At 43.6% G+C, this 18049-nt stretch overlaps 1 pseudogene; it reads right to left on the minus strand.

Annotated features, from left to right (window-relative positions):
• The window catches only part of LOC109395514 (patr class I histocompatibility antigen, A-108 alpha chain-like), a 3361-nt pseudogene extending 2911 nt beyond the window's left edge, over positions 1 to 450 (minus strand).
• Positions 451 to 18049: the final 17599 nt, after the last annotated feature.

Below are 18049 nucleotides of genomic sequence, written 5' to 3' on the forward strand. Positions count from 1 at the left end.
TCTGCGTCTCCCGCTCCCAGTACCCCGGCAGCGCCTGCTCCACCCACGGCCCCTCCATCCACGCCGCCTGCGGCTCCATCCTCGGACTCGCGGCGTCGCTGTCGAACCGCACGAACTGCGTGCCGTCCACGTAGCCGACGGCGATGTACCGGGGCTCCCCACGGCCGGGCCGGGACCAGGAGGTGTCGAAATACCTCAGGGAGTGGGAACCTGGGGACAGGGAGGGGCTGAGACCCGGGTGACCCTCCTCCCGGCGCGGGTCACGGGGCCGGGGCGGTGGGGACACATCTTCCCCGGGGTCCTGCGTCCCCACCGGGCGGTCCCCTCGCTTTCCCCCCGCGGAGGCCGTTCCCTCCCGACCCCGCTCTCACCCGCCCGGGTCCCCGTCAGGCTCAGGGCCCCCGAGAGCAGCAGGAGGAGGGTCCCGAGGCCCATGATGCGCGTCGGGGTCTGGGGACGATCTGCGTGCGGGCGGGTCCGTGGGGACTTTATAACCGGAAAGGCGGTGACGTTGATTGGCTTCTCTAGGAACCGGACACGCAATGGGAGTGAGAAGTGGGGACGCGTCACGAGTTTCCAGGCAGGAGGCCCCGACACAGGTTGTGGAAGGAGAAGTGAAACCGCGGGGAGATGGGGATTCCCCAACACTGAGCTTCCCGCCCCGGACTCCGCCCTCAGAGGACCTGGGACTGTGCCCCGACCCCTCCTCCTGCACCGAGCCTGTGTCACGCTGTCTCCCTGAGTCCTGGCCCAGGGGCTGCCTGAGGAAACCAGGCTGGGCTCAGCCCCTTTCCCTCCTCTTCTCTCCCCGGAATCCCTCTCCCTGAAATGGACGCCCTGCCTCCCACCCTTTACCTCTCCCCCTGGACTCTTCTGGAAGAAGACACCCCAGGGAACTTGGTGCCAGAGAGGGAGCTCGTCTAGGACTAGAGGAAGGACAGGGCTTTTCTCTAATCCTGAAGAAGCTGTGCCTGAAAACATCACATAGAGATTCTCACAGAGCCCAGGCTCCTTGTTGTTTATTAACTACAGGGGGTGACAATCTTGGAACCCCCTGATCATCAGGAAGCTAATCTGTAAAATCGTGATTTGGGCCTCTTGGTACAGAAATGTGTCTAAACAGCATGGCAGTCAGACTCTCAAAGCTCCTAAGTCTTATTTTCCTAGAGCTACACCTGTGACTCCAGATATTTCTATTGTAAAATGGTCTTCATTCCACAGCCCTGAGTTTGTCTGTTGAATCCCCGGCATCCTCAATACAAAGAAACAAGTGGAAGCAGTTTGTTACTGTGTATTTCAACCAGGAGCATATACAACCTCAAAGTTACAAGTGTTCAATACACTTAAAATGTTCTTGCATCCCCTTTGTTTGTGAATAATTCACGTCTAAACTGTGTGCATATTTTATCTGGGAATATTATTATTTTTAAACTGATTAACATAAGGAGGCAATTAGGTTTTAGGGAACTCCACGGAACACCCTGTTAGGCCCTAGATAATTTATTAAAGATCTATGAGACAGCATATTTCAACCTGAGAGTTCCACTGCTTTAGAATTCTTCACCTCTGCCTCTTCCCCTCCCCCCTGCTTCTCCAGCCTTTCTCCATCTCTCTCACCCCTCAGGCCCTCTTCTCCCCTTAGTCCCCACCACCCTCTCACTCCTGATTGTGGCACTAGCGCCACCCCCTCACCTGCCAGCCAAGGACTATTCTCCCCACAGGGATCAGCAATGATCTTGCTAACGTGAGTCAGGGTGTGTCATTTCTTCACTAAAAACACTCCAGTGGCTGCGTCTCACTCTGGGAAGCCTCCAGAATGTCAGGCACATGAGCACAGGGGCTTTGGGCTGTTAAGGTCAAAATTGTATCCCAGGCATATGAAGCCATTCCTGATAGATAGTGGGCATTAAATTATTTGTTGAATAAATGAATTGGTTGTATTAACATTTATATTACATGGCATCATATTCTAAAAAAATACAAAAAAATTTAAGAAATGTATTATTACAAACTAGTGGGCATATCAATTTATAAATTAATTCCAGTGGAAAGAATGCTGTGTGATTTTTTTGTTGTACAATTGAACCTCTGTATTAGTTTTCTATTGTTGCATAACAGATTACCACAGTTTAGTGGCTCAAAATAACACCCACTTATTAGCTCCCAGTTCCTTAGTCAGAAATCCAGGCTTGGTGTGGATGGTTCTCTGGTCAGGGCGTCACAAAGCTGTGTGCTCACCCTGAGCTCAGGATCTTCCTCCAAGCTTACAGAGAACTGTTAGCAGAATTCAGCTTTTTCCAGTTGTAGGTCTGAGGTCCCTGTTTCTTTGACAACTCTTAGCAAGGGGGTTCTGCCCCAACACCTAGTGTCCACCAGCAGTCTTTGCCAGGTGGCCTTTCATTTTCAAAGCTCCCAGTGGAGAAATGCCTCACACTGAACCCCTCTCACTTGGAATCTTTGGGGAAAGGGGAAACCCAGTCAGTACTTACCTGATTAGGACAGTCCCATGGATAGTCCCCAGGTCTGAAGCTCAGCTGATATGAGACCTTAGTTACATCTGCAGAATCCCTTCCCAGCGCCTATATTAATGTTTGATTGAATAACTGGGGAAGGTGAATATCCAGGGTGGTTATTGGGGACCATCATAGAATTGGTTAGGATGTCCTGTTCCTCCCTTTGTTTATTTTGGTTACGTTTGGAAATAAAGTTCAAGTAAATAGATTGTTGTGAATGATAATAAAATGCATCCTGTCTATTAGCCATGGCAATTCTTAAATCTTAAAACCAAATGACATGTTTAATATACTTAATTTAGAGAAAATGAAAAAACGCAATAACTCATTCTCTCTTTGGACACTATTAGTCAACCACTGCAGTGAAACAAATTACCTGAAACTTAGCAGCTCGAAGCAACAAATGTGTGTTTTGTCCCAGTTTCCCAGGGTCAGGAATCCAGGAGAAGTTTACCTGAGTGTTTCTGGCTCAGGGCCTCTTTCAAGGTTGCAGTCAAGTTGTCAGCCAGGGCTGCATCATCTGAAGGCTTGACTGGGGCTGGAGGACTCTCATGAAACATGACTCACTCATAGCACTGTTGGAAAGGGCCTCATTTCCTTCCATGATCCCAGGAGGCGTCAGTTCCTAGCTGTGTGGCTATGTGGATTTGTCCATAAGGACTTTTTCTACCAAATAATTAGGTATTTTGGCTTCCCCTAGAGCAGTGATGAGAGAGAGGGAAAGAGAGAGAGAGAAAGGGAGAGAAAGACCAAGATGGAACCTGCAGTGAGTTTTATGTCGTAGACGCAGTCACACACCATTACATCAGCCTGACGAGAAGTGAGTCATTAAGTGCAGCCCATACTCAAGAGGAGGGAATTACTCCACCTCTGGAAGGTAGGAGTGTCATGAACTTACATATAAAAATAAAAATTTCAATTAAATAATGTTTCAGGATTTTATAAATCAAATGTTTATTTTATCTGATTATTTTCTTTAATGCCTTAAGTTTCACTTTTGGAATGTAGCAATTAAAAGTTTGAGACAGAGAAAGGAAACAATATAAGTTTATATTACAGATGCCTTTAATGACAGTGTTCCCTACATTAACTGGCAACAATTTTGAGAACAAATAGTAGCTATATCAGCTAGTTTAAAGACTGATCGCCATAACATGAATGCCTTTACAATAACTATCTTTGCTTTTACTTAGAATTTTCAAATTTAGTTCATTAAGAATGTAAAAAGTATTGGCTACAATGCCAATTTTTTTACTTAACATCATCTTCAAAAATATTTGCCCAATGAAGTCACTTTTCAAAACGTTAGAAAAATGTGAATCTCATGCCTCAGTGTATACACCTAGCTTGGCATCATGATGACAATTTTGGTGGGATGCAGTGGGCAGCGAAGGTGAACTCCAATCTAGGGACAACGTGTTCCAAAACTGGCTGTCCGGGTGGCATCCTAGAATAAATGTCCCATCTTTCACCGTGATTTTGAATGAGATTTGGTGGAAGTGATTTGGACACCAATGTGATTCTGAAAAGCACTGTTAATATGTGCCACTGAAGTTTGTGTTAAAGCAGCTCTGTGGTGTCCTCATTCACACTCTCTATTCTATCAATGGTTTCCCCTTTATAGCATTTTCCATTTTAACTTATATTGATCAACAATGTGTGTTTTCACTTCTGGAAAAGTAGTTCATTCAGTTGTATGTGAAGTTAAATGTAACACATCAAATCTTTTACAGATAGAATTCCCTTGCATGTCACATTGAACATTGTGTGACAGAAAACATATAGAGATGCCAGTGATCACATGACCCATTTCTAGCCAATGCTGTTTCCTGTGACACCCAGGCCCTCTCTCTGACATGGCTCGTAACAATTGGCTGTGGCTTGTTCCAAGGTGGGTAGTTCTTTCTAAGGATCATTGCAATAAACTTTGATATTTCCTTATTAAAAAGTTAACCAGGGGGGACACATCATAGAAATGCCAGCAGTGAAGTGGGCTCCCTGAGTTCTCCCCTGGAAATCACCACAAATTGAACAGCTATAACTCATGAGAGGAATCTCTGCTCATCACACAGAACAGCTAAGAGACTCGCACGAGGATTTCCTGAAGGTGGGCAAACCAGGCGAGTGGGGGAAGAAAGAAGGCAGACATGGGGAGATGCAGCCCACATCCGCGGCTGCAGAGACGCTGGGCCCCAGGAAGCCAACTGGAGATTATTACAGCAGCAAGGCGACAGGATCCCTCCCTACACGCCAGAGTCCTGCTGAGAGTTCAGCATAGAGCATGGTGGTGCCCAGCGTCTGAGGCAGAAGCCTCAGCTCAAAACTGCCACTGGGCTCTCAGACAGAAAGCAAAAACAACTCCATAACCAGGACCCCACTTCCATCCTCCCTCAGCAATCCTACCCCCACCATTCCAGATTCTTAAACTGGTCCCTGTTTGGAGGAAGAGTATCAGATTACAGGGGTGTGTCAGCCCCCAGAAAATGGAAATAGCCAGCTTGCAGCTGTGATCTAGGGGAGAGGCTGCAAGGACTGTGTGGCTGCCTACCCAGCCCCACCTTTCCTGAGAGGCTCTGGGCAGGGCACCTTCAGCTGCTGAGTCACACACAGGAGCAAGCAAGGTGTGGTAGAGGCAGCACTGGACTTTCAGCAGCTTGGAAATCTCACGCTCTTCACAGCCTCCAATGGAAAGAGTGCCCTTAGGCTCATGGGAGAACCTGCTTCCTGGCTGCAGTGCTCTCAGCACGCATCTGTACAGGCGAGAGCAGAAACAGCACTGACTCTGTAAAAACTACCAACCACACCCCATAGCCCCACTCATCTAGAACTGCATCGCCAGGGCCACTCTGGGCGCCAGGTCACTGGCTCTGCCTTCGCAAGAAGCAGAGGAGTTTTTGTACAGCAGAGGACAACCTGGAAATAAGTTGGTGGACTGGAGCCAAGACTGGTACTGTTTTTTGTTTGTTTGTTTGTTTGTTTTGTTTTGTTTTTGTTTTTCTATTTTATTATTATTTTTAGATTTTTATATCTGTATATGTATGCGTGTGTATATATATATGTCCATATATATAGGTGTTAGACACACACACACACACACACACACACACACACATATATATATATATATATATATATATTTTTTTTTTTTCCTCCTTTCTCTCTCACTTCTTTTTTCTTTTCCCTGCTCTACTTTGCCTCCTTTCCATTTTTCTGCAATTTTTTTTTGGCCTTGCTATTTCATTTGTTGTGGGTTTTTTTTGTTTTTTGTATTTTTGATACTTCTGTGCATGTTGAATGTTGGTTGTCGGTTGTTTTTACTTGTGAGAGTACTTGGTTTCTTTTGGTGGTGGTGGTGGTTGTTGTGCTTGTTGATCCATTTTGTTCTAAAATCACTCTGGGTGGGGCTGGCCGAGTAGCTCAGTTGGGTAACAGCTCGCTCAAGAGTTTGAGCTCTGAGCAATAGCGGTTCGATGCCTGGCCTAAGCTGAGCTGCCGCTGAACTGCCAACAGGTTGGCTCAGCTAAAAAAAAAAAAGTTATAAAATCACTCTGTACCAGGGCCCCGCCTAAGATGCACAAGAATCATCACACCCAGAGGCCAACTCTAGACCAAACCAGAGCATTACTGAGTCACACCCAAAAGGAATTCTCTACAAGTATAAGAGCCCATAGGGGCCAAAACTCATCTGAGGGCTCCACCCTCACACAGTAACTCATGCATTGTGGACACAGCAATCCTCACAGCTATTCAGCCTGGGAGTCAGACCCACCTACTGACAAGCCAAAAGCAATCAAAGCTCAACTTCAACAGGAGAAGACACACAACACAAGAAACACCTCTGGAACACATGCACAGAAGAATAGGGAGACTGAGCAATTCAGATGTAAAGGACACATACCACATAAGTCCACCCAGCAAAGACTGAGATACCTAGGGAATCTACCTAATAAATCGAAGCAAGCACAAAGTGTCAGCCAGAATGGGGAAACAAATAAACACGTCCCAAAGCAAAGAACAGAGGAAACCTCCAGAATCAATGGAAATAGATGAAATAGAGGCAACCAATTTATCAGAGACAGAGTTTAGAACACTGATAATAAGAATGTTCAAGGAAATTAATGGGAATATAAAGGTTAGAGAAATCATGAAAAGCAACCCGTTAGAACTGAAGAATACAATTACTGAAATAAAAAATACACTTGAAAGAAGGACCAGCAGATTAGATGAAGCAGAGGATCGAATCAGCAACTTAGAAGACAAGTTACTTACAAGGGTACCCCCATAAGAACATCAGCTGACTTTTCTACAGAAACTTTGCAGGCCAGAAGGGAGTGGCAGGAGGTATTCAAAGTGATGAAAAACAAAGGCTTACAACCTAGATTGCTTTATCCAGCAAGGCTATCATTTAAAACTGAAGCAGGGATAAAGAGCTTCCCAGAACAGAATAAGCTAAAGGAATTCATTACCACTAAACCAGAATTGCAGGAAATGTTAAAAGGGCTTCTGTAAGCAGAAGAAAGAAGAAAACAATCTAACTAGTGAAGACCAGAAACACAAATAACAAAATGGCAATAACTATAGGTGCATACCTATGTAAATGGATTAAATGTAAATGGATTAAATGCTCCAATCAAAAGACATAGGGTGGCTGAATGGATAAGAAAATAAGACCCTTGCATATGCTGTATACAAGAGACTCACCTCAGATCAAAAGACACATACAGGCTGAAAGTAAAGGGTTGGAGTAAGACATTTCATGCAAGTGGAAATGAGATAAAAGCTGGAGTAGCAATACTTTTATCAGACAAAATAGACTTTAAATTGAAGAATATAATAAAATACAAAGAAGGGCACTACATAATAATAGTGTTATTATATAACATATTATTAATAGTGTTACATAATAAAGGGATCGATCCAACAAGAGAACATAACCCTAGTAAACATCTATGCACCTAACATAGGAGCTCCTAAATATATAAAACAGATTTTGACAGACATAAAATCAGAGATCAACAGTAACACTATTGTAGTAGGAGACTTCAACACACCACGGACGACAAGGAACAGATCCTCCAGACAGAAAATCAATATGGAAACAGTGGCTTAAATGACACATTAGACCAATTGGATTTAATCGATATTTTCAGAGCATTTTATCCCAAAGCTACAGAATATGCATTCTTCTAAAGTGACGTGGAACATTTTCCAATATAGACCACATGTTAGGCCACCAAACAAGTCTCAATAAATTTCAGAAAACACACAAATATGTGGAGGCTGAATAACATGCTGCTAAATAGCGAGTGGGTCAAAAATGAGATCAAGGAAGAAATAAAAGATACCTCGAGACAAATGAAAATGAAAACACACTGACCCAAAATCATTGGAATGCAGCAAAAGCAGTCCTAAGAGGGAGGTTCATAGCAGTGCAGACCTACCTAAAGAAACAAGAAAAATCTCAAATCAACACATTATCCTTACACCTCAGAAAACTGGAAAAAGAACAGCAGAATAAGTCCAAAAGGAGTGCAAGGAAGGAGATAATATAAGACCAGATCGGAAATAAACAAAATAGAGATGAGAAAAACAATACAAAAAAATCAATGAAACCAAGAGCTGGTTTTTTGAGAAGATAAAATTGACAAACCTCTAGCCAGAATCATAAAAAAAAAAAGAGAGGACTCAAATTAGTAAAGTCAGGAATGAAAGAAGAGCAGTGACAATAGACACCACAGAAATACAAAAAAATTAAGAAAATACTATGAGTAACTGTAGGCCAACAAATTTGACAATCTGGAAAGTTTTTTAAAGAATACAGCCTTCCAAGCCTAACTCAAGAAGAAATGGAAAATCTGATTAGACTAATTACTACCAAGGAAATTGAATCAGTAATCAACAAGCCCCCAACAAACAAAAGCCCTGGACCAGATAGATGGCTTCACAAGTAAATTTTACCAAACATCAAAAAAATATTATCACCTATTCTATTTAAACTATTCCAAAAAATCCAGAAGGAGGGAAGGCTCCCAAACTCTTCCTATGAGGCCACTATCACCCTGATCCCCAAATCAGACAAAGACATTACAAAACAAACAAACAAACAAACAAACAAACAAACAAAAAACCACAGGCCAATATCCCTGATGAACATAGATGCAAAAATCCTCAACAAAATAGTAGCAAACAGAATTCAGCAATACATTGAGAAGATTATACACTATAATCAAGTGGGGTTCATTCCTGGCATGCAAGGTTGGTTCAATGCCCGCAAATCAATTAATGTGATATACCACATCAACAAAATGAAAAATAAAAATTATATGGTCATATCAATAGATGCATAAAAAGCATTTGACAAAATCCAGCAGCCACTTATGAAAAAAACTCTTAGCAAAGTAAGAATAGAGGGATCATATCTCAATATAATAAAGGACATATGTGATAAATCCACAGCTAACATCATATTCAATGGGGAAAAGCTAAAACCATCCTTCTTAAGCTTGAGATCAAGACAAGACTGTCCACTTTCTCCACTTTTATTCAACATAGTTCTGGAAGTTATAGCCACAGCAATCAGACAAGAAAAAGAAATAAAAGGCATCCAAATTGGTAAGGAGTAAGTAAAATTGTCATTATATGCATATAAAGTGATATTATACATAGCGAACCCCAAAGACTCCACCAAACAACTATTGGAACTGATAAATTATTTCAGTAAGGTAGCAGGATACAAAATCAATATTCAAAAATCAGTTGCATTTGTATACACCACTAACAAACTATCAGAAGGAGAAATTAAGAAAACAGTCCAATGTACAGATGCTTCAAGAACTATAAAATACCTAGGAATAAGTTTAACCCAAGAAGTAAAATCTTGTACTCAGAAAATTATAAGACAATGTAGAGAGAAATGAAAGAAGATACAAATAAATGGGAACACATACCATGCTCATGGATAAGAAGAATTAATATAGTTAAAATGTCCATACTGCCTAAGGCAATATATAGATTCAATGCACTTCCTATCAAACTACCAAGGGCATTTTTCACAGGAATAGAAAATAGAATCCTAAAATTTATATGGAACCATAAAAGATCCCGAATAGCCATGGATGGCAATCCTGAGAAATAAGAACAAAGTTGGTGGTATCCCACTACCCAACATCAAATCATACTACAAGGCTACAGAAATCAAAACAGTATGGTACTGCCATAAAAACAGACACATAGATCAATGGAACAGAATAGAGAGCCCAGAAATAAATCCATTCATATATGGTCATTTAATCTATGACAACAGAAGAAAATTTACATTGGGGTAAAGATAATCTATTTAATAAATGGTGCTGGGAAAATTGGACTGACACATGCAAAAAATAAAACTGGACCACCTACTTACACCATATACGAGAACAAATTCAAAATGGATTAAAGACTTAAATGTAAGACCTGAAACTATAAAACTCCTATAAGAAAATATAGGGAGTAAATGTGCAGATATTACCTTGAGCAATATTTTTACTGATATATCCCCATTGGGCAAGAGAAGTAAAAGAAAAAATAAATATGTGGGATTACATCAAATTTAAAAGTTTTTTCACAGCAAAGAAAACCATTCATAAAACAAAAAGGAAGCTTACTGAATGGGAGAAGATATTTGTCAGTGATATATCTGATAAGGGGTTAATATCCAAAATTTATAAAACACTCATGCAAGTCAACAACAAAAAACCAAAAAACACAATTAAAAAACAGGCAGAGGATATGAAGAGACATTTCTCTAAAGAGGACATACAGATGGCCAACAGATATATGAAAAAATGCTCAACCTCACTAATCATTAGAGAAATGCAAATGAAAACCACAATGAGACACCACCTCACTCTGGTCAGAATGGCTATCATTAATAAATCAACAAACAACAAGTGCTGGGGAGGTTGTGGGGAAAAGGGAACCCTGGTACACTGTTGGTGGGACTGCAGATTGGTGCTGCCATTATGGAAATCAGTATGGAGGCATCTCAAAAAATTGGAAAAGGAACTACCTTATTACCCAGCAATTCCACCCTTAGGGATCTATCCAGAGAAATCCAAGACGCTAAATCAAAAAGATATATACACCCTTATGTTCGTTACCATAGCCAAGACTTGGAAACAATGAAACGCCCATCGGTAGATGACTGGATTAAAAAACCATGGTGCGTTTATACAATGGAGTATTACTCAGCTATATAGAAGAATGAAATCTTAACATTTGCAATGATATGGATGGACCTAGAGAACATTATGCTAAGTGAAATAAGTCAGTCGGAGAAAGAGAAATACCATATGATCTCACTTCTATGTGAAATCTAAAGAACTAAATAAATGACCAAAGTAAACAGAAATAGTCTCAGAGATATAGAGGAGAAACTGATGGTTGCTAGATGGAGGGGAGTGGGGATGAGGGAGAAGGGGAAGGGATTAGACAACATAAATTGGTAACTACAATATTGCCACAGGGATTTGAAAGACAGTTTGGGGGAATATAATCAATAATGTAAATATTTTTTGGGGTGTGAGATGGACACATGTCTTGTTAGGGAGACCACTTCATGGACGATGTAGAGGCTTGATCACTGCACTGTACGCCTGAAGCTGATGTTGAATAATATTGTATGTCAACTATAATATATATACACATTCCCGAGGGCTGGGGCATCAAAACAATGTGCAGTAATCAGCCAACTCTACTGTATTTGTAGTCACCCTGCCCCTCACCCCCTCCTCGTCAAGTATGTTTCCAAGGCTTCTATCACAGTTGCCATAGCATTCCCCCAAACCAGGACATTTTCTCAGGTCACCAGGAATGACATCTAGCTGCCACCCAGTCTAGACAGCCCCTTCTTGGTCTGCAGGCAGTGGGTGTGATAGTCCCCAATCCCCATCTTTTGCCTGTGTTCTTGGACCATCAGAGACCACTTGTGTTAGTGAGGGTCCCGTGAGGAGAAGACACCAACATGGTATTAAATGTGCAGGATGTTATCAGAGGAAACACCTGTGAGAGAAAATGGAGAGGGAGGTGGAAAAGGCGGGGAGAGCCATCATATCTGCGGGATTTGATTCCAAGCTCACTTACGTGACTGTTGGCAGAATTCAGGTCCTGGGGACTGTTGGCTGGAGATGTCACTTCCTGGCCATGTAGATCTCTCCATCCTGATCCTCCCAACATGGCCACTGGTTTCCCTCGGAGAGAGCAAGCGACATCGGTCATCGTCCTCTCAATAATTGGCAGGGACATTCAAGATCATTTTACAAATGAGGAGTCTGAAGCTCAGAGAGGACGAATCTTGGCCAAGGACCCCCAAGCTACTCAATGACAAAGATGAACAGGAACCCAAGATTCCTGTCTCTCGGTTTTGTTCTCCTTTGATGTAAAAGAAGAATCTAGGAGCAGATTTTGACATTAGGGTAGGGAGAGAGAAGAGGAGGGTACCAGGTGAGTGAAAGAAGGGGATTACCATGGAGATAATAAAGGGGCATAAAAACTCTCATGATTTCACCTCAGATTGGCCGCAGTTCAACACAGCACTCCACCAGGTTACTGACAGACTATAGAAAGAAATTTCATCCAACTAGCTTTTGTTGAGTAGCTTTTATATTTCAGGTGACAAACTATATTAAGAGATGTCAACATGAAGCCCTAGTACTATCTAGTAGGAAAGTGAAGCTAGTAAGTAAAGCAGTGTGATAAGTGATTAAAAAAAACTAAACAACAAACAAAAAACCACAGAGGTATGTACTGTGTCCTAAGAAAGCATGGAGTGAGGCACAGTCCTTTCTATTTAGGAAACTGGGAAATGTGTTGAATTTAATTCAGTAGGAGTTTACCAGGTACACAGGGAGGGGAAACATCCTAAGCAGAAGGGTGTTTCTTCCCATAGTTACGGAACTATGGGAATCTACAAGATAAGCTGTATTGATTGCAAAGCCATGTAGGAGACACTGTCGGAGCCTTGCCCGTATCCCTCGACAACTCCGCGTGCTCTCTGTACCCGGGGAACAGCCCTCAGTCAGTGAGTCTCAGGAGTTGGTGTGCAAATTTTCTAGCTCCTTCACCCCTCAGGTGGGATAATTCTGAGGCCTGTGTTTTACAGGATTGAGCTCCTGTTGTTCACTGTGGTAATTGACTTAATAGTTCACCCTTCCTTCCCTGTATCACTTTCCACCTCTTCCTCACGGGTGTTTCCATCACCTTCCAAATAAACTACTTGCACTCAATTCCTTGTCTCAGGACCAGCTTCTGGGAGAATCCAAACTCAGATAAACCATAAGCAGCTCTACATGTGCAAGGCAGTGCAGTGACAGGAGATGGTGGAGCAGAGGCTTATCAGTGTTGACTTCTAATGCCCTATAAGGGTTGTGTCACCTTTCCCTCTAGGCAATGGGACTCATCGAAAGATTAGTAGGGGCATGACATGACCAAATTTGAGTTGTAAAATGCCCACTGTGGTCACATATCCAATCATTAAATGGCTTCCCCTACCCTTAGAATGAAATGCAAACTCCTAACCATGGCCGAAAAGGTATTGCATTACGTGGCACATGCCTGCCTCTTGATCCTCTGAGAGCTGCCTGTTTGATTTGGCAATTGTTAGGTTATTGTTGACCCAAGTGGCTCAGCAGAATCAGAAGCCACATAAAGAGTTGCAGTAGCCTGGATTCTTCTTCTTGCTTCTTCACTCCCTCTTGCCACATGACCTGCGGTGCATGAAAGTGGACCGAGTATATTTCCCTGCTAGACTTCTTCTGGCCAATGGAATGGGAGCAAAAGTGATGCGCCTTGGAAGGCATCACACGTTTCCACTCATCCTCTTGCACTCCAACCATTCACCACGAGAAGAGCATACACTGGGGAGCTGCTGGTCCAAAGAGGACCCGAGACAAGTGGAACAGACAAAAACTCAAACTGAAGTCTAGAACCAAACCCAGCCATCCTGCAGCCTGAAGCGTGAGTGAGAAAAATAGATGCTTGTGGTTATAAACCACTGGATTTTGCATTAGTGTGGCAAGAACTGATTGCTGCAGAAGTGAAATGGAAGATAGAAATGCGACCTAGGAGTATTTAAGAAGCTTAGCTTTGAAGAGAATGAGAGGCTAGTATAGTCTTCCACCTCCTTGTTGTTTTTTAGTTTTTTAGTTACCTAGGATAGAAGCCCCTTTCCCATGTATGGACAGTTTTCCACTCTATGACACTTTGTGGGAAGCAGAGCCCACATCCCAGGATTCTAGCTAAAAATGCCGGCTCCTCACTTCCCCACTCTTCCTTGTGGACTAAGTCATCTGCTAATAAAATCTGCCCCACCTAGACTTTGAATCAGGTGGCACTTGGGATGCAAAGAAACAGGAAAGAATCCATTTTTTCGGTGGGCAGTGCCATTTGTGGCAGCAACACCCAGTTTGGGGGAACAGCCATGGCAGCAACACCCAGGGTCTTGTGCTAGAAGGTCTCTCAGTGTAACTATGGCATCAGGTGCTCCTCCATGGCAGTAGCAGGGTCTTCATTGGTCCAGCTCTGTGGCATGATGTTGGCTGCTACCCTGTAGCAAAACCTCTGAATGTGGTGTGGTAGAGTGATTGCATTAATGGCCTCAATTCATCACCTCTCCCTGCATCCATGTTATCTTGTCAGATCTTCCTATTCTGACTCTGGACTCACCCTGTGACTTGCTGTGGTCAGTGGATATTACCAAACATTACATCAGCAGAGGCTTGAAAAGCACTTGTGTGATTGGGCTCACTCTTTATCTTACTCTGCTTGGGCTACTATAACAAAATACCACAGAATGGGTGGCTTATAAACAGCATAAAGTTACTTCTCACAGTTCTGGAGGCTGGAAGTCCAAGATCAGGAAACCAGCATGGTCAGGTTCCAGAAAAAGCTCCCTTCCGGGTTGCAGACTTCTCACTGTGTCCTCGCATGGTGGAGGGAGCACGGCATCTCTCTGGGGTCTCTTTTAGAAGGACACTCATTTCATTCATTCCACCCTCATGACCGGGATCACTTCCCAAAGGCCCCACTTTCTAATATCACCTTAGGCATCACGTTTCCAGCACATGAATTTTGGGGAAACACAAACATTCTATCCATACCACTCTCACTGTTGACCTCTGCTGTTGCCATTAGAGCAGGTCTTGGTTAGCCTGTTGGATGATGAGAGACATGTGGCACTAAGCCAGGACTCCCCGAGTTATCCCAGCTGAGGCCATCCCAGTCAGCCAACAGCCAGTTGAGTTTCAGACATGAATGCGCTCAGCCAAAATCAACAGAGCTCTGGCCAACCAACAGCTGAGCTTTGACACTTGAGCAAGTCTGGCTGAGATCAGCCCAGCTCAGCTCAGCCCCAGATAAGCTGAACCCCACATACTTGTGAACTAATTACTGTTCATGTTACATGCCACGGAGGTTTTGTGGTTCTTTATGTGGCATTATCATGGCAGATCACTGTTGGTTCTCTAGCTCTTTTCTCACAAGCCTATGAGCTGCCTTTTCTGCTTAAATCAGCCAAGAGTTGATATCTGTTGCTTGCTCTGACTAACATAGAGAAAGACTGATGTAAATTAGAGAGAAACACAGGGTCAAGGGAGGGATTGTTTGAGGTTGGAGAGACAACATGCTTCTAGGCAGAGCATTGGAGGGAGTTGTATTTATTAGGATATAGTGTGGCTGCAAAATAACAGTGCTTTAAACATGATGGAAGTTTAGTTTTTCTCATGTAAAAGCCTAAGCTGGTGTGGCAACTCTGCTCTGTGAAGTTTTCAGGGGTCTCGGCTCCTGGTCTCTATGCTCTGTCATGTCCTCGCCCAGTTGGCCCAACATGGCTCCCTCCACACCCACATCTCAGCCATGAGATGAGAAAGATGGAGGAGGGAAGGTACAACTTCTCCTTAATAGTTAGCGCTTATATTTATTTCTTCCCTTTTCAACCCATTTTTAGAAATTGGTCACATGACCACACGGCAGCAAGAGAGGCTTGGAAAGGCAGACATCCTGGCCAACCATGTGTATATCTAAAAATTCTGCTTCTGTGGAAGACAAGGCCAAGAGATAGTAGTGGCTCTTACCATGTTAATGGAGAAGAAAGGATAATTAATGGAACACGTTCTCTATGGTAGACTTTACTAGCCATTTCCTTCCTTTTCCTTGTTAAGGGAACTCATTTTTTTTAGAGAGATGAGGCAACTGTGTTTCCAGTCTGAGCATAAATCATGGTTTATCTAAATCAGTGCAGCAATCCTACTCAGCTTTGACAGAAACCTTTCATCCCCCGCCTCCCCTGCAGCTCTGAGTAGCCGTGTGACCCAGTTCTGACCAATAAGCTATGAAGGCCAGGCAGCTGAGGGATTCTGGGAAATGGTTTCCTTCCTATGAAAGACACAAGCATAGAGAACTTACTGGCACACTCCTGCTTGGAATACCGGTGTGAGGCACTATAGCAGTCAGTTTATGACCACAAAAGGAAGGGAATTACAGATGCCAGCCTGGAGCCCTGACACCTCTTTGAGGATTCAAATGACCTTAAGAGGTGAGTAGGGTGAGCCAGTGGAGAGGGGAGAGAAAATATTTGAACCAGTGAGAACACTGTATACATGAGCAGGAATGCTCAGAGACGCCCCTGGGAGTTTGGATGGGAGTCAGATCATGAGGCGTTTGTATGCAGGACTGTGACTTACTGTCAGAATTACCTCACTCAGAGTAAGGGCTGGCTTCCCTGCTTCTTGAGTGATTCACCACCAAAGCATGACAGGCATTTTCTCTTTGTAAGTTTAAAAGGAATGCCCAGGTCTCCCCCATTAGGTAGTTAAAAGACTTTTGTTTTGGGTGATGCAGGCTCTTAAAGGCAGAGATCTAGATTATGTGGGTGTGTAGGGGATGTTGACTTGAAAAGTTGAGGGAGAAGGGAATGGATCCCACCCTCTACAGCATGTGGGATTTCCTTATCCTTGAGGGGATGGAGAGGAACCTGGTTCTGCCCAACTTGGAGCCCTGGATTAACTTCCTTCCAGACCCTGGAGAAACAGGATATCTAACAGGTTAGCTGCATGGAAACAGGAACTGGGCTCTAAGCCACAGCCTTTGGGGCGATGAGCAATGTGACAACTGAGGCTCGGACACTAAGCTTCCCACAGTGACCACACCAGCCTGAAGTCCAGAGCCCTTCCCTGAGATTCCCAGATTGGGTGAGCTTGGGGATTCTATCTGATTGAGATAGAATTCCTCTTAACTCCTTGAGAAAGAGGGCTGGGTCAGATTTTATATTATTCAAAAAGTAAATATAAAATAATAAAGATACTTCTTGTATTAGCATGTTCAACTATGGTACATATTCAAACTGATATGCAAAGCCAAGGAAAAGGGTATGAGAAGAGGTCATAATGATTTCAGTAGCTTTTTTTTTTTTTAAATGATTTTTTTTTTTTATTGGGGAATTGGAACAGCGCTGGGAATTGGGGGAAGGGGAACAGACAAGTTGCTGGCCTTTTGTTCTTTAGTTTAGTTGTGGAGGATGTTGCTTCACTGGCCCAAGTTGGCACCATCATTGTGCTTTTCCCGGGCGAAGCAGATCAGTCGCCGGCTTCTGGACGGCTGCTCACAGCGGCTTCTGGCCGCTCACGCTGGCTGCTGGCTACACACGGTAGCCCATGGCAACCCACTGCAGCTGTGGTTGCAGCCTACACCGTCGCCGGCGACTCACTGCAGCCCAGCTCCAAATTGAGCTGTTGTTCAGCATCTTAGCTGTAGATGGCAGTGTCACTGGCCCTCATATGTGGGATCTGAACCAGGGCCCTCTGGCGTCCCAAGCCAGCTCTTAACCATAGCGCCACTCGGCCGGCCCTCAGTAGCTTTCTTTTAAGCTGATTGGTGCTTTACAAAAAAATTTAGAAGATATGTCTGTAAGCAAACCCGCCCCCCCCCCCACACACATGTATCCATTTTCATTCAAAACAACTAATTAAATTGGCCTGATGCTGCTAGGTTAGAAGTAAATCCAATCTCTCTTGTCACCGGGCCCCTTTGGCTCTCAGAGGTGCGTTTAGAATCCAGAACTTGGTGCCAGAAACAGGGGCCAGCTTTCCCGCTGTGGCCACCAAGGAGGGTGCTGACAGATGCCTCGTGCAAGCCCACCAGCTCCTGCTTCTCACCCCACATGAGTTATAGGTATCTTTACTGAGGTTGGGGAGGGTTAAATAAAACTGGTCATGACACTAGTTAAAGACTGTAAGGACGACTTTGTTCAAGAGAGACAACTGCAATGGAGGTTTTGTAACGGGGAGATAAATGGGGTCCAACTCCGAATACAACAAGGACAAGTGGAGATTGACAGCTAAGCAGCAGGGCGGGGTGAGTGGATGGAAAAGTACCAAGAGGAAACATCAAGGCTGGGAGGACGCTTGCTGAAGGCAGGCCAGTGACAAGTGTAGGATTTTCACTCAACTCACTCAGCTGGATTCTTCCTAAAACTGGACTAAGAGGCCAAGGACAGAGTCCAAGGT

Source organism: Hipposideros armiger, unplaced genomic scaffold, assembly GCF_001890085.2.
Source record: "Hipposideros armiger isolate ML-2016 unplaced genomic scaffold, ASM189008v1 scaffold_475, whole genome shotgun sequence".
In the NCBI taxonomy this organism is placed as follows: domain Eukaryota; kingdom Metazoa; phylum Chordata; class Mammalia; order Chiroptera; family Hipposideridae; genus Hipposideros; species Hipposideros armiger.